Source organism: Haliotis cracherodii, unplaced genomic scaffold (assembly GCF_022045235.1).
Source record: "Haliotis cracherodii isolate W230 unplaced genomic scaffold, xgHalCrac1.p SCAF_1, whole genome shotgun sequence".
Classification (NCBI taxonomy): domain Eukaryota; kingdom Metazoa; phylum Mollusca; class Gastropoda; order Lepetellida; family Haliotidae; genus Haliotis; species Haliotis cracherodii.
In genome coordinates, this window is record NW_027266264.1 from 18,003,929 (window position 1) to 18,016,344 (window position 12,416).

A 12,416-nucleotide genomic window follows, 5' to 3' on the forward strand; every position below is an offset into this window, starting at 1 on the left:
GTTCTAACCCGGATCTTCACGGGTTAGACCCTAATGTATGAGGTTTGTGTGTGTAGGTGGGTGCACTTTAAATACAAGCAATTTGTACAAGATTGCAGATAATTCATCGGGAGGAATAATTTACGATTGATAATTGTCACCAAATGATTCAGTAAAATGCCTTCGTAATTTGATAGGAAGGGATGAATCGTGAAAACTCTCGCGCAAACGGTCTGTACATTATTGAGTACTCGGGTGCTCATAAGTATACGATCTCTATGGTATCAATGAGTGAGTCAGTCGAGTTTTACGTCACTTTTAGCAAGCATCATTCTAGCAATATCACGGCGGGGGACACCAAAAATGGGCTTCACACCTTGTACCCATGTGGGAATCGAACCCGGGACTTCGGCGTGACGAGCGAACGCTTTAACCACCCAGGTAACCACACCGCGCGTGCCTGTGTGGATCAGAAAGACGGAAACTGTGATGCAGCAGAATCGCTGTAAGACCACGCCTGTCTTGTGTGTCCGGTGGGTTAAACTTAAAAAAGTCTCATCCAAAACAGGAAATCGACCCCCTGTTTACGAACTTCTTGGTTCTCAAATGGCTGATTTATCTATACGACCAACTTGGCCTTGGAATTAGTCACCAAACGTCCACGGGAAACGGGGATCTGGAACAGTTCAGCGGACTTAGTGTCGTGTAGCTGTTACTATCACGTCCACGCCCACATGGTGTAGGTTGGGCAATACACGTGGGGCGGGATGGATGAGTTGGCTGCAGGCGTAAGTGTGGGAGGAATAATATATCTGGACGGGTTAGAGAGCTTAGCGTACCGCTAACGATAGTTATTACTCCCGTACGAGTGCCCTTTGCGGTTTAACGGCTGTATACTGTGGGTAAATTGGGGGATAACGCCGCGTTCAGGAATACTGCACTTCTGTAGCGACGAGCGCGCGCACACACACACCACACAGACACACACACACCACTAACATACCACACACACATACGCAGTGACACACACGCAGTGTACAAGGGTATCCCACTTAGACACTGTATACTGACTCCGAGACGGCCAGTCCTTGTTGTTTTATCCCCTTTATTGAGCGCCAGTGTCATCAAGATCCACATTTTAACGTCTTTTAGTATGATGCGGTCTTGAAGGTAGACGTTACTGAGTATAGTTTTACGCCGCATTTAGCAATATCACGACGGGGGACTCCAAAAATGGGCTTCACACATTGTACCCATGTGGGGAATTGAACCCGGGTCTTCGGGAGGCTACCTCCCCCTCCCCCTCCCCCTGGAAGGTAGGAAAGAAGCCAGACATGGCCGTACGTTCCCCGTGAAGATCCGGGGTAGAATAGGTCTTCAGCAAACCGGGGGCACGGGTGGCCCAGTCGTCTAAGGTGCCGCGATTCGCTGTGCAGGATTGCGTCCCTTGGGCACGCCAGAAACCTATGATTGTGGGTTCGAGTCCCGGCTCACCCCGATTATGTTTCTAGGTTTGTCAGCACCATACCCGTGCTCATGGGTTTCACCGAAGTGGTAAACGTCTGAAACCTGCATCACTTCGAGCTTTCCTCCCACATTAAGCTGACACGCCGTGATATAACTGTAATACTGTTAAAAGCGGCGTTAAACCCAACTCACTCACTCACTCACTTCAGCAAACCATGCTTGTCGTAAAAGGCTACGCTTGTCGAAAGAGGCGACTGACCAGATCGGGTGGTCAGGCTCGCTGACTTGCTTGATGCATGTCATCGTATCTCAATTGAGTGGATAGATGCTCATGATGTCAATCACTGGATTGTCTGGTCCAGACTAGATTATTTACATATATATGGAATATTGCTGAGTGCGGCGTTCAATAACAAACAAACAAAAAGTATCCCACATTAGTCCGGATCGGATCCTAAGATCGACGGTTCAAGACCAACATTCGCCCTGATCACGATTCTTGGTTTGTCACCAGACCCGCTCATTGATTTCACTAAAGTGGAAAACCTTTAAAAGATGTACCACTAAGGCCTCTACACGCCGGAGAGAGCTGAAACACCACATACGCGTCTCAAAGCGGCACTCCGCCCAGCTCATGCACTCATTCACTCATATGGTAATCTGAATAATACTGTGTTAATGAAGACATCAACCGGTTTGGGTCGGCCGTGTCCAGCTGTCACATGAGACTAAACAACATGGATGCTACTTCTTAAACGTGAATGAGGTGAGGTGAGGTGAAATTGGGTTTAACGTCGCGTCCAGGATTATTGCATTTATATAGCGACGTGCATGTGTGTGTGTGTGGCTGCTTGTACTAGTCCGGACTGATGCCGATTTATAGTGCTTAGCCCACTGAGATACCATGCCGCAGTTTAACATCAATACCCCACTCAGACACAGTATACTGACTTCGAGCCGACCAGTCCTTGTTTTAGCCACTTAATGCCGAGCGCCAGACAGGGTAACAATAAGTACCATCTTTTAACGTCTTTTGGTATGACGCGGCCAGGCATCGAACCCCCGACCTTCCGCTCTCCGGGTGGTCTAAACGTGAATGACGACACTGGGTGTCCGTGAAACGGCCGAGCATGCTCCCGATCACAACAAACGTTCTGTAAAACGTGAGGCTCCCCAACCGTCTTGAAATATTTTACAGCGCTTCCAGTAAATCGGAATGATGGAAAGTCAGATACTGAGAAATGGGCTTTATTTGCAATATTCAAAATAACAGTTGATATATATGTTGGACTACACAGACACTTCCCTTCAGATCGCGCACCGTCATAGTATTCCTGTCCATCCAACCCAGTTCTATGTGTCCTACACGTGTAGTAGGCCAACGGCCCATGGGACATTAAGTTTGTCCATAGCAGTTATTATTGTCATATGTTTCCATTAAGGCTGAAAGGACGATGGACAAATTCCATTTTGGGAAGATGTGTCTTTTTCTTCCACTAAGAGTAAACAAATCTTCTAGTGTTGAGCTTCCCCGGTATGTGGCGTACTTTTAGCCTGCAGCTGATCGAGCCTGCATTTACGAAAACACGTGTAGTCCCCCTCAACAAATTCGTCGATCCCCTTGACGCTGTTTATAGGCTACCACCGTGTACGAGTGTTCAAACTGACGGGTCTTTATCGTGATTGCTGGTGCAGAGCGCTCATCTCCAGACAAATGACGTGCAGTTCCTACTCTCGGCCCGACCATCCCCCTTGGACCGAAACACTATCCATGTGAGCACACCAACCTTCTGGGTGTCAGTGTACAGGTGATTTTGTGGTGAGGGGAGCATGACCTGACGTTGCGACGATCTAGCCATCCATAAATTCCAACAACCGAGTATGTGTAGCAATGTCTCCAGATTGAGGGACCTTGTGGAGTGGAATACAAGATAGGAGAGGACGTAGCTGAATCCTCCCGATTTGGAGTATGTTGAACTCTATCTTTTTACGTTGACTGCGCAGGCACTGTCGAGTGAGTGAATGAGTTGGGTTTAACGCCGCTTATAACAGTATTCCAGTTATATCGCGGCGTGTCAGCTTAATGTGGGAGGAAAGCCCGAAGTGATGCAAGTCTCAGACGTTTACCACTTCGGTGAAACCCATGAGCACGGGTATGGTGCTGACAAACCTAGAAACATAATCGGGGCGAACCGGGATTCGAACCCACAATCATAGGTTTCTGGCGTGCCCAGGGGACGCGACTCTGCACAGTACTATCGACAACTCGGATGAATGAATCTAGGCTGAATAACCCGTCTGCCATCCTGGGTGCGCTTCTTAGTTTCTTGGCCGATTCCTTCTGGAACTTTGGAGGAAAAACAACATAGTCTGTGTTGAGAATCTTTATGTCGTTATCCTACGCGTGTCCGATTTAGTCTTCTTCAAGACTAGGAAGACAAGCGAATAAAACCCCAAGGTTGTGTCTGGGTGTTCTAGTGAACGAACCGCTCCCTTGACCAGTAGAGTCCGTATGGCCAAGTTCGCAGCTGACACCTTAGGTCCTTTCGGGTGAAATCGACGGGATACAAGTGCTGGTCCGAGTGTGTAGGAGTGAGTTGTTATCAGCATCGGCATTATTTCAGCCATATGGTGGCGGATGCAGGAGAAGTGCAACTTGTACGAAGGACTCACAACTTCACAGGTCAGAGAGTTGGTGCTGAAGTCCGCCACGTTGAGTGGTTTCTCGGCAAACCTCGTCCAGAACTGTGTGAAGTTCTTCTGGAAGAATTCCGGCGACGTGACAGGTGTAGATAATACGGACCTCTTCAATAGCTCAGGAATCCAAGTATGCACTTGAGTGAGGAAATGATGCCGTTGACGAAGTAGGAGTTGGGGAGACATCCACACATAGCCTGACAGATCTTCTGCATCTTCAACATGCAATCAAAAGCACTGTGAATGAACCCAAAGTCATCTCAAGCTGTCTACCTGTTGGCAAGTCTGCATAATCCTCGTGAATGGGAGATGGGACGTGGCGTATTCCTGCCGCAAGTCAGTTAATGTACGAGCCAGTATTCACTATCTGCATGTTGACAATATCCATGTTCTTGAACTTGACGATCTGTGTATTCGTCGTATTGACGGTTGACAGAATCCATGTACTTGAACTTGGCCACCTGTGTATTCACTATCTGCGTGTTGACAATATCCATGTTCTTGAACTTGACGATCTGTGTATTCGTCGTATTGACGGTTGACAGAATCCATGTACTTGAACTTGGCCACCTGTGTATTCACTATCTGCGTGTTGACAGTATCCATGTTCTTGAACTTGGCGATCTGTGTATTCGTCATATTGACGGTTGACAGAATCCATGTTCTTGAACATGGCCATCGGTGTATTCATTCTAAGTGAAATTGGCTTAAAGTTTAGAGTAGCCGTCATCAATGAGAGACTGAGGGGAGGGCGAATAATGAGACTTGTAGAAAGATTTACTTTTGTGTTGGAATGGTAATCTGTCCTCCACCTTGGGTTTCATCAGGTAATTATAATCACGTTTGATAAAGTTGTGTATGTCTCAATTCATCAAGTCGACACACCATGGGAACCTGTTGATCTCTATTACGGTTACAATGTGGCTCAGAAGACCTGTCTCATTATCTTGCATGCTGAAAAGTGACCACCATGTCACACTTTAACATGCATACTAGGGCTGGGACGAGTCCAAATTTACTACCTTGGTACCCGACCCGACCCGACCCTACCTGGGTACCCACTGTAGATCTCAAGATGAGGGAACAAAAAGTCTGATTGGGAATCGTTTTACGCCAGCCCTGGCAAAAATTGTATCAAACGATAAGATCATGATACAATGAAGTTGACTGAAGCTTTATCTGTACTCAAACATATACAAGTCAAAAGTAATGTGTGAATCGTCAGAAAGGATTTCGAACACTAACGGCTTATTGTGTAACCACTGAGCTACAGTGAGTTTTTGTCATTAAACAATATCTCACGTGATTAACCATGGGTCCGAATAGTCCTGTGGGTACCCGGGTCCTATGCTGGACCCACCCGACCTGAATACCCGTCCCAGCCCTAATGTATACCCAATTCCAAAACAGTAAACTGACTCCAAGCTGACCAGTCCTAGTTTTACCCAAAAATGTTGAGTGAGAGTGAATGAGTGAATGAGTGATGTTTTACGCCGCATTTAACAATATTCCAGCAATATCACGGTGAGGGGACACCAGAAATGGGCTTCACACTTTGTACCCATGTCGGGAATCCAACCTGGGTCTTCGGCATGACATGCGAATGCTTCAACCACTGGGCTACCTGAATGCCCCACCAGGCAGGGTAACAAGAAGTATATTTTTTTTTAATGTCTTTAGGTATGACAAGACTGAGCATCCAGCCTCTGACCTTCCACTCACCAGGCAGACACTCTATCCACGAGACAATGGAGGCGGTCTCCAGGCAGACGCTCTATCCACAAGACCATGGAGGCGGTCTCCAGGAAGATGCTCTATCCACAAGACCATGGAGGCGGTCTCCAGGCAAATGTTCTATCCATAAGACCACAGAGACCTCCTCTGCCACCAAACAAAACTAACATCAAGTCTTCATAAATCATTTATTGAGGAAATATTTGATATTCCAGCCTGGAAGAGGTTGCATAAAATTGCTTCAGAAAGTAGCTTCCTATAACTGAAGCCATCAAGGAACAATGCGTGTACAAGTCATATGCAATATAATAATAATACACAGTATCACGGCTAAATAATGGGAACAACAAAAGGCAGAGGTTTTGACAAGTTTTCCATAATAAATAACTGATGCCATACGAACAAGTGCCTTGCTCTTCATGAAAGCCAAGCACCCTCCGAACAATATATTATCAGTTTCAGCAAATGTACAATCAAGGTCAGTGACATTAAATTAAAATACACACAAATTAAAATAAGGCTTGAGAGGAGTAAGACATGCCTGTTATCCAACTGCCATAGCCACACACCAGCCAGACTGTGACGTTCAGATCTGCAGCAGTCCAAGCCATCAGTAAAGGAAGTCGCGTCACAACACAAGACATAGCCATGTCTCAAATGCCTACATCTCCAGTCTGGCTTCATATTACAAGGAACTATTGCAAGGCAAGACCTCAATGTGCGAACTCATGTGTGTGTGGATATGACAGTGTCCTGTACACAATTACTTATGGTCAAGGCATGATGCGACATTAAACAGAGCAACAAAGTAAAATGAATAAAATAGCAATAGTAGTGTCCAATACTATTCCTTTGCATAGGAAGAGCAATGCTTCAAGGGGCAATCAACAGCTAAGAATGCCCCTTACTTGCCAGTCACAATACAACAGTATTTCCTAGAAGATTAAGCACACAACTCCTTTGCTTGTGTTCTGCCAATAGTAATCTATCCCATCTTTACAAATACAATAATGCAGACGTAACCACCATAGTGTTACAAGACTGCAGTTATTTGCAATCAGGTCATAATTAAAGTTAATACTTCAAATCTCATGTCTTCCTCCTTGTACATAAGTCCATGAATTGCTTGTAACCATTTGTGCCATTGCAGCGATGGCATTGTTTCAGACAACTGTACAGTTTTTGTAAATAATACAAAATGTAGGCATGGACAATGATGAGCAGCAAATAGTTATCCCACAAGATAGAAGTGGTGAACTGAGATCAGCCTTTCATCAGTAGTCTACAACTGCTTCCAATGGCCATCACGCAGCATATAGCCATATGTCAGGCTGTGGGACTCAACAGTCAGCATTTTGCAAAACAGTCAAATAACTGACATGACTGCTAAACTAAGTTGACATTATGTAGTCACTCCCTCCCTCCCTCCCTCCCCCCCATCCCCAAACCCTCCCTCCCCATCAAATAATACCAAAAGCACCCACCACCAGAACCACGCCCGATTTCCCCACCCCTTCGTAAGAATCTTTAAGACAATAATCAATAAATCAAAAGACTTCCATCCCCACCTCACTTACAACAACCCAGCTCAGTTAACTATTACCCATGATCAAGACTGCCATTCTTATCCATTCAGTCTTCATGTGAGTTTCCAGATGATTTGTAGTGGAATGAGACATCAATTTCAAGAAAAATATATTGGAAGCATAAAATGCTTCTCAACTGATTTCGAAATAAATTGGGATGAAAATCTCACTATTGACCAATTGTGGCCTACTGGCTGAATTTAGTCACCATGTTTCAGTTGAGCACAATTATAGCTATGCTCCCTTAAGTCATGTGAATACTATGTACACAACAATGGTCAACTGCTACAATGTACACAATAACCTTGCAGCCAGCCAATGGCAACTGGTTTCTCTTTTACATGCCATCCTACAAAACAATGAAGAATGTATAACGAGATGAGGGTCACTCTATCACAAGAGACAAACCCCTGACCATGCTTACTCCCATCCAATTGTCCACTCCAGGGGTCTAGGCAAGTCCCTACCAACTCAGAGACACTTGTTGTTTGATACGATGTGACATCACAGCCGCCAGCTTCATAACATGCACAGTTCTGTAGATGCAGAGTGTAAACCTTAGCAACACAGACCTTCCAGTAGCATCATTCGTCCTATTTTCCTCATCACAAATGCAATGACCTGCTCTTCATATCCCATTGGGAACAAGATTCCCCAATGCACAAGCTGATCAGATAATCAGCTTTCCAGTTCTGCTGGATATACTTGCTTGATCAGCTATTATCAGTGTATCAGCATGCCTTTAGTATGATCTGATGTTGAAACAGTAATGAGCAGATTTAAAAATACTTCATGTTAATGAAACCAGACCTCTGACTCTGGCAAGACTCTGGGAGACCAGTCAAGGCAACATCTACAGCCCTATTAAATTCCTGTACACATGAACTCTTCACACACTACATGTAAAACAAGGACTGCGTTAACAATCTGTGTGATCACTAGTCCACACCCATCTGGGTGATAACAGGTATGCACTCATCTGTGTGATAACTCGGTTCACATTCTTCTGTGTGATTGTAAGGTTTACACTCAGCATCTATCTCCTATCACCAGCTCTGTGATAGCTCTCTGTTAAAATGCTAATGAGATTGATGTTGAAAGTCATGTGATGATGTACAGTGACACATAATGGTTTTCCATCACTGCATATGTGACAACATGTTAATAATAAATCACAATAATCATAATAAATCATCCCTTCCATCAAATCCTCCTGCTGAATCTACAGGTTACATGCCCAGGGCACATGTTCAAAATACTTCTCATGTTGGCAAAGTCCATACATTATGGGAACCTGAAATTTGGGATTAGAAAGATCTAATATCAAAATGTGCATCCACATTCATAAAACTGTATCATCAACTAGGTAAAGTATAAGGCACACTACCTATCTGATACCAAGTCATGTCCATGGAGCCAACACAACAGGATTATGGCAGCATTGACATGACTGTTCAGAAGACATCTTTACACGGATTTCATTTTCAAAAAGGGCAGTCTTTAATGTTTACTCATCAGCCTTAAAAACTCATTTTCTGAACCATACATGAAAGCTACAAAGAATTTTGACAAGGCCTGAAACAAATGAAAATTTTAATCATCTGTCAAGATATTTTAGATATGAACAGCAGTCACTGCCTGGCTGCAGTGTTTAATCATTTTGGAGTAGAAACCAAAAGCAGAATCAATAAAAGCGACAGCAGTCTTTGAACGAGGTAATTGTGGTACTCTTGACAGTAACATCAGCCCAAAGAATCTTTGGACGGGTACAGCCTGTCGACGAGTCATACTGTCGCCTCATCATAGTGTCGACATTGTTTTGACAGTTTTACAGTGTACAGTCTGAGGACAAATGGTTATTTCTAAGGCTGATGTACACAGATCCTGTATACTCATATCATTCTCAACACCAAAGAAGGATGGGTCAACTAGAGTCGGGGGAGTTGCCTCCCCTTGTGTAATCTTCTTTCTCCTTGCTGTCCACAAAATAACATCAGTCACATCCAACATCGTATCACAGTATTTGGAATTGCGTATCAAACCTCCCTCTCATCCTTAAAAATGTCTGTGTGCCTAATATGCAAACTTCAAATAAATCACAAATATTATGTACAATAGACATTGGAAACCTGGAAGTGTACATACATGTTTAATGATAACTTCATCATATTCTCATGGGTCAAGTTAGGGCTGTCCACAACTAACACCAGGTGTCGAGACACACAGATCTTGTCAGGAGTAGCTTTCTGTATCGACACAGAAGCAAGTAACGTAGGACACATCTTTAAAGAGAAGGGGTAACCAGCAAAAACAATCTTTCCAAAGTCTGGACAGAATAATCACCTGTGTGCATGAACTTTATTACAAAACATGTCTTTCGGATAGAAATAGTCAAAAGTGTCCTGTTGTATTGCACCCTATGGTACGTACCCCTGACAAAGTGTATCACTACAACCACCGTCTGAGGACAACCTTCCATACAGGGTCGTCACCATGAGTTGAAGCCAACTAGACCACAGCCTGTACTTACGGTTCATGTCGTACCACAATATGGGCTAAACTAGACCTCAGCTTAGTGTCAGTGTCCAACCCTACCTACCACTGCAATTACTGATGGCGTACATACACCACCAAGCCTTCAGTCGTGTCCAGATCATGATGCCCTTTCACAAGTGATCCCAGCACCAGCCACTCCTTTTCTTTGATGAAGACGTTTAGTAATCTGAGTATAACCCTGCTTAGCACTATCATAGGCCCTATCTTTAACATGGGCGTACGATCAGCATGTCCATGTATGCACTGTAGTGTTTACTACACACAAAATGCCCAAACGTATCTGCCTCAGCAGTTGTGAAAAATCATATCCGCTTGGAAAATGGAAAATATTAGTTCACTTTAAACTTAACAAGAACGCTTGTTATCGGTTTGGTTTTAGTTCTGTGTGTCATATGCAAAGAAATGATGAATTTGTCTAAATCCAAGTAGTCATATGTCCTGACTGGACCCCTGAATATGCTGCAGTTATCTCCCCTAGATGGCAGTGGGCATGCTGATGATGATGTGAATGTGAGCACTATCACACGTCCTAGCTTTGATGAGGAGCTACAATAATCTTGGCACTGGGATCCTGGGTTTGTGAAAACACACACGTGATTCCAGCCCATCAGGTTCCCCAAACTGGAGACATTAAAGCTTCAAATGGATGCTGATTGATTTCATGACATTTCATAAAGCAGTCAAATCTGTACAATGTCAAATACAATGGTGATAGCCTTGCCATCTTTATGTACACAAACTGTACAAATACACGTTGAGGGTTGAAACACTCCCAAGAACCTCTCATGTTTCTTGCACAGGGCAGACTGTGGTGGGTGGTCACTCTAGAAACATGTCGCCAAACGGAAAAAAACACTCTCATTACAGAATATAACATACTTCAACACAGGCAGTCATTATTTTTGGCCATTCTGATTTCCTTAAAATGTTGTGAATTTTGAAGACACTAGACACAAAGCACACAATATGTAAAGCAAGATGTATGGCACAAGGCTTGGAGATTCCTGCTCTGCGTTATCCCAGCAAGCCAACAGCTGACACTGCAACTTCGCTACAAAGGCAGTACATGGAATGTGAGGCATGGAAAGAAGCATACAGCTCTTTGGAATTGTCATTTCCTAATGTCTCTGTACCCAATCTCATTTAAATCAGATCTAAGTTCTCGCTGCCGCTAAACAAAGATCCGAAGACATCCTATTACGGGTCACGTCAGAATGACCTATTGCAAACTTTGACCGACCACTGAAACGACTAAGAAGTCTACATCAGCCAATTAGGCACTCGTTTCAACCTGGCAACTTCCATTTCAGACTACGCTTGAAAAATATGTTGACACAGTTCTCGACTAAAATTTTGAAAACTGAACAAACGAACATTGCAGAATGTCTAATATATGGTTGTGATTGTTTGGCAGTGCTTCCCACACACTGTGCAACACCTCCTCCGTTCTATTGTTTATCTCACGGAAACGAGAGATAGACGATAATTTTGACGGAATCAGTCGAACAGGCTGTAACTGTCGTTTGGAATACCCCAAGTTAACGTTTTCGAGATTGCATGACTTGAAAACACACTCCGACTGTCACTTGATCTGGTAAGCTACGCTTTGATGAAAGGTCGTTCCGACGTGACCCGTAATGGGATGTCCTCAGATCACTGTTTAGCGATAGCGAGAACTGAGATATGATTTTAGCGAGATTGCTCTGTACCCAAAACAACATCTGCAAGAATATAAAGTAACAAACAGTTGCATCAATTATTTCAGTTCTCAATTTGGCTGATAATGAAATATTATCACCTATAGATACTGCAGGAAACAGAAACAACACCTGTCACTTAACAATTAATACTTTTTACTAATTAAGTTGTTGGATAAATCCTGCTTTATTAAGTAAACAAGAAACTGACTTCTACTGTTTAAGTTTAAAGGCCTTTAAAGAATTAAGAGAGGATACAGTTCACTACAAAGGGAGACTACTCTTAAATTGAATAAATAAGAACATCACACTTGTCATACAGGAAGTGTTTACAAAATAAATCTGAACAGGAGAAACTATCACTTAGTTTTGTATTGCACATTGATTCCCCAAATGTCATTACTCTAGGAACATGTTTAACACTCATTTTGATTCTATTCAGGAGAGCATGGAAGTCCAAAAGTGCAGATTAATTTCAACTTATAAATGATTAATACTTCAACGTTACTTGAAGCAAACAAACAAGGAAGGGATACACACGGTTTCAGGAGACAAAATGAATAATACTTTAGGGAAAGTAGGGAGACAACAGCTTCCAGTTACCATGGTTACAAAGCTTCACACACAATATACATCAATGAAGACTTAGTAGGGTATTTTTGTAAATATTTGCCAATCTCATACAATGAAACAGCAACAG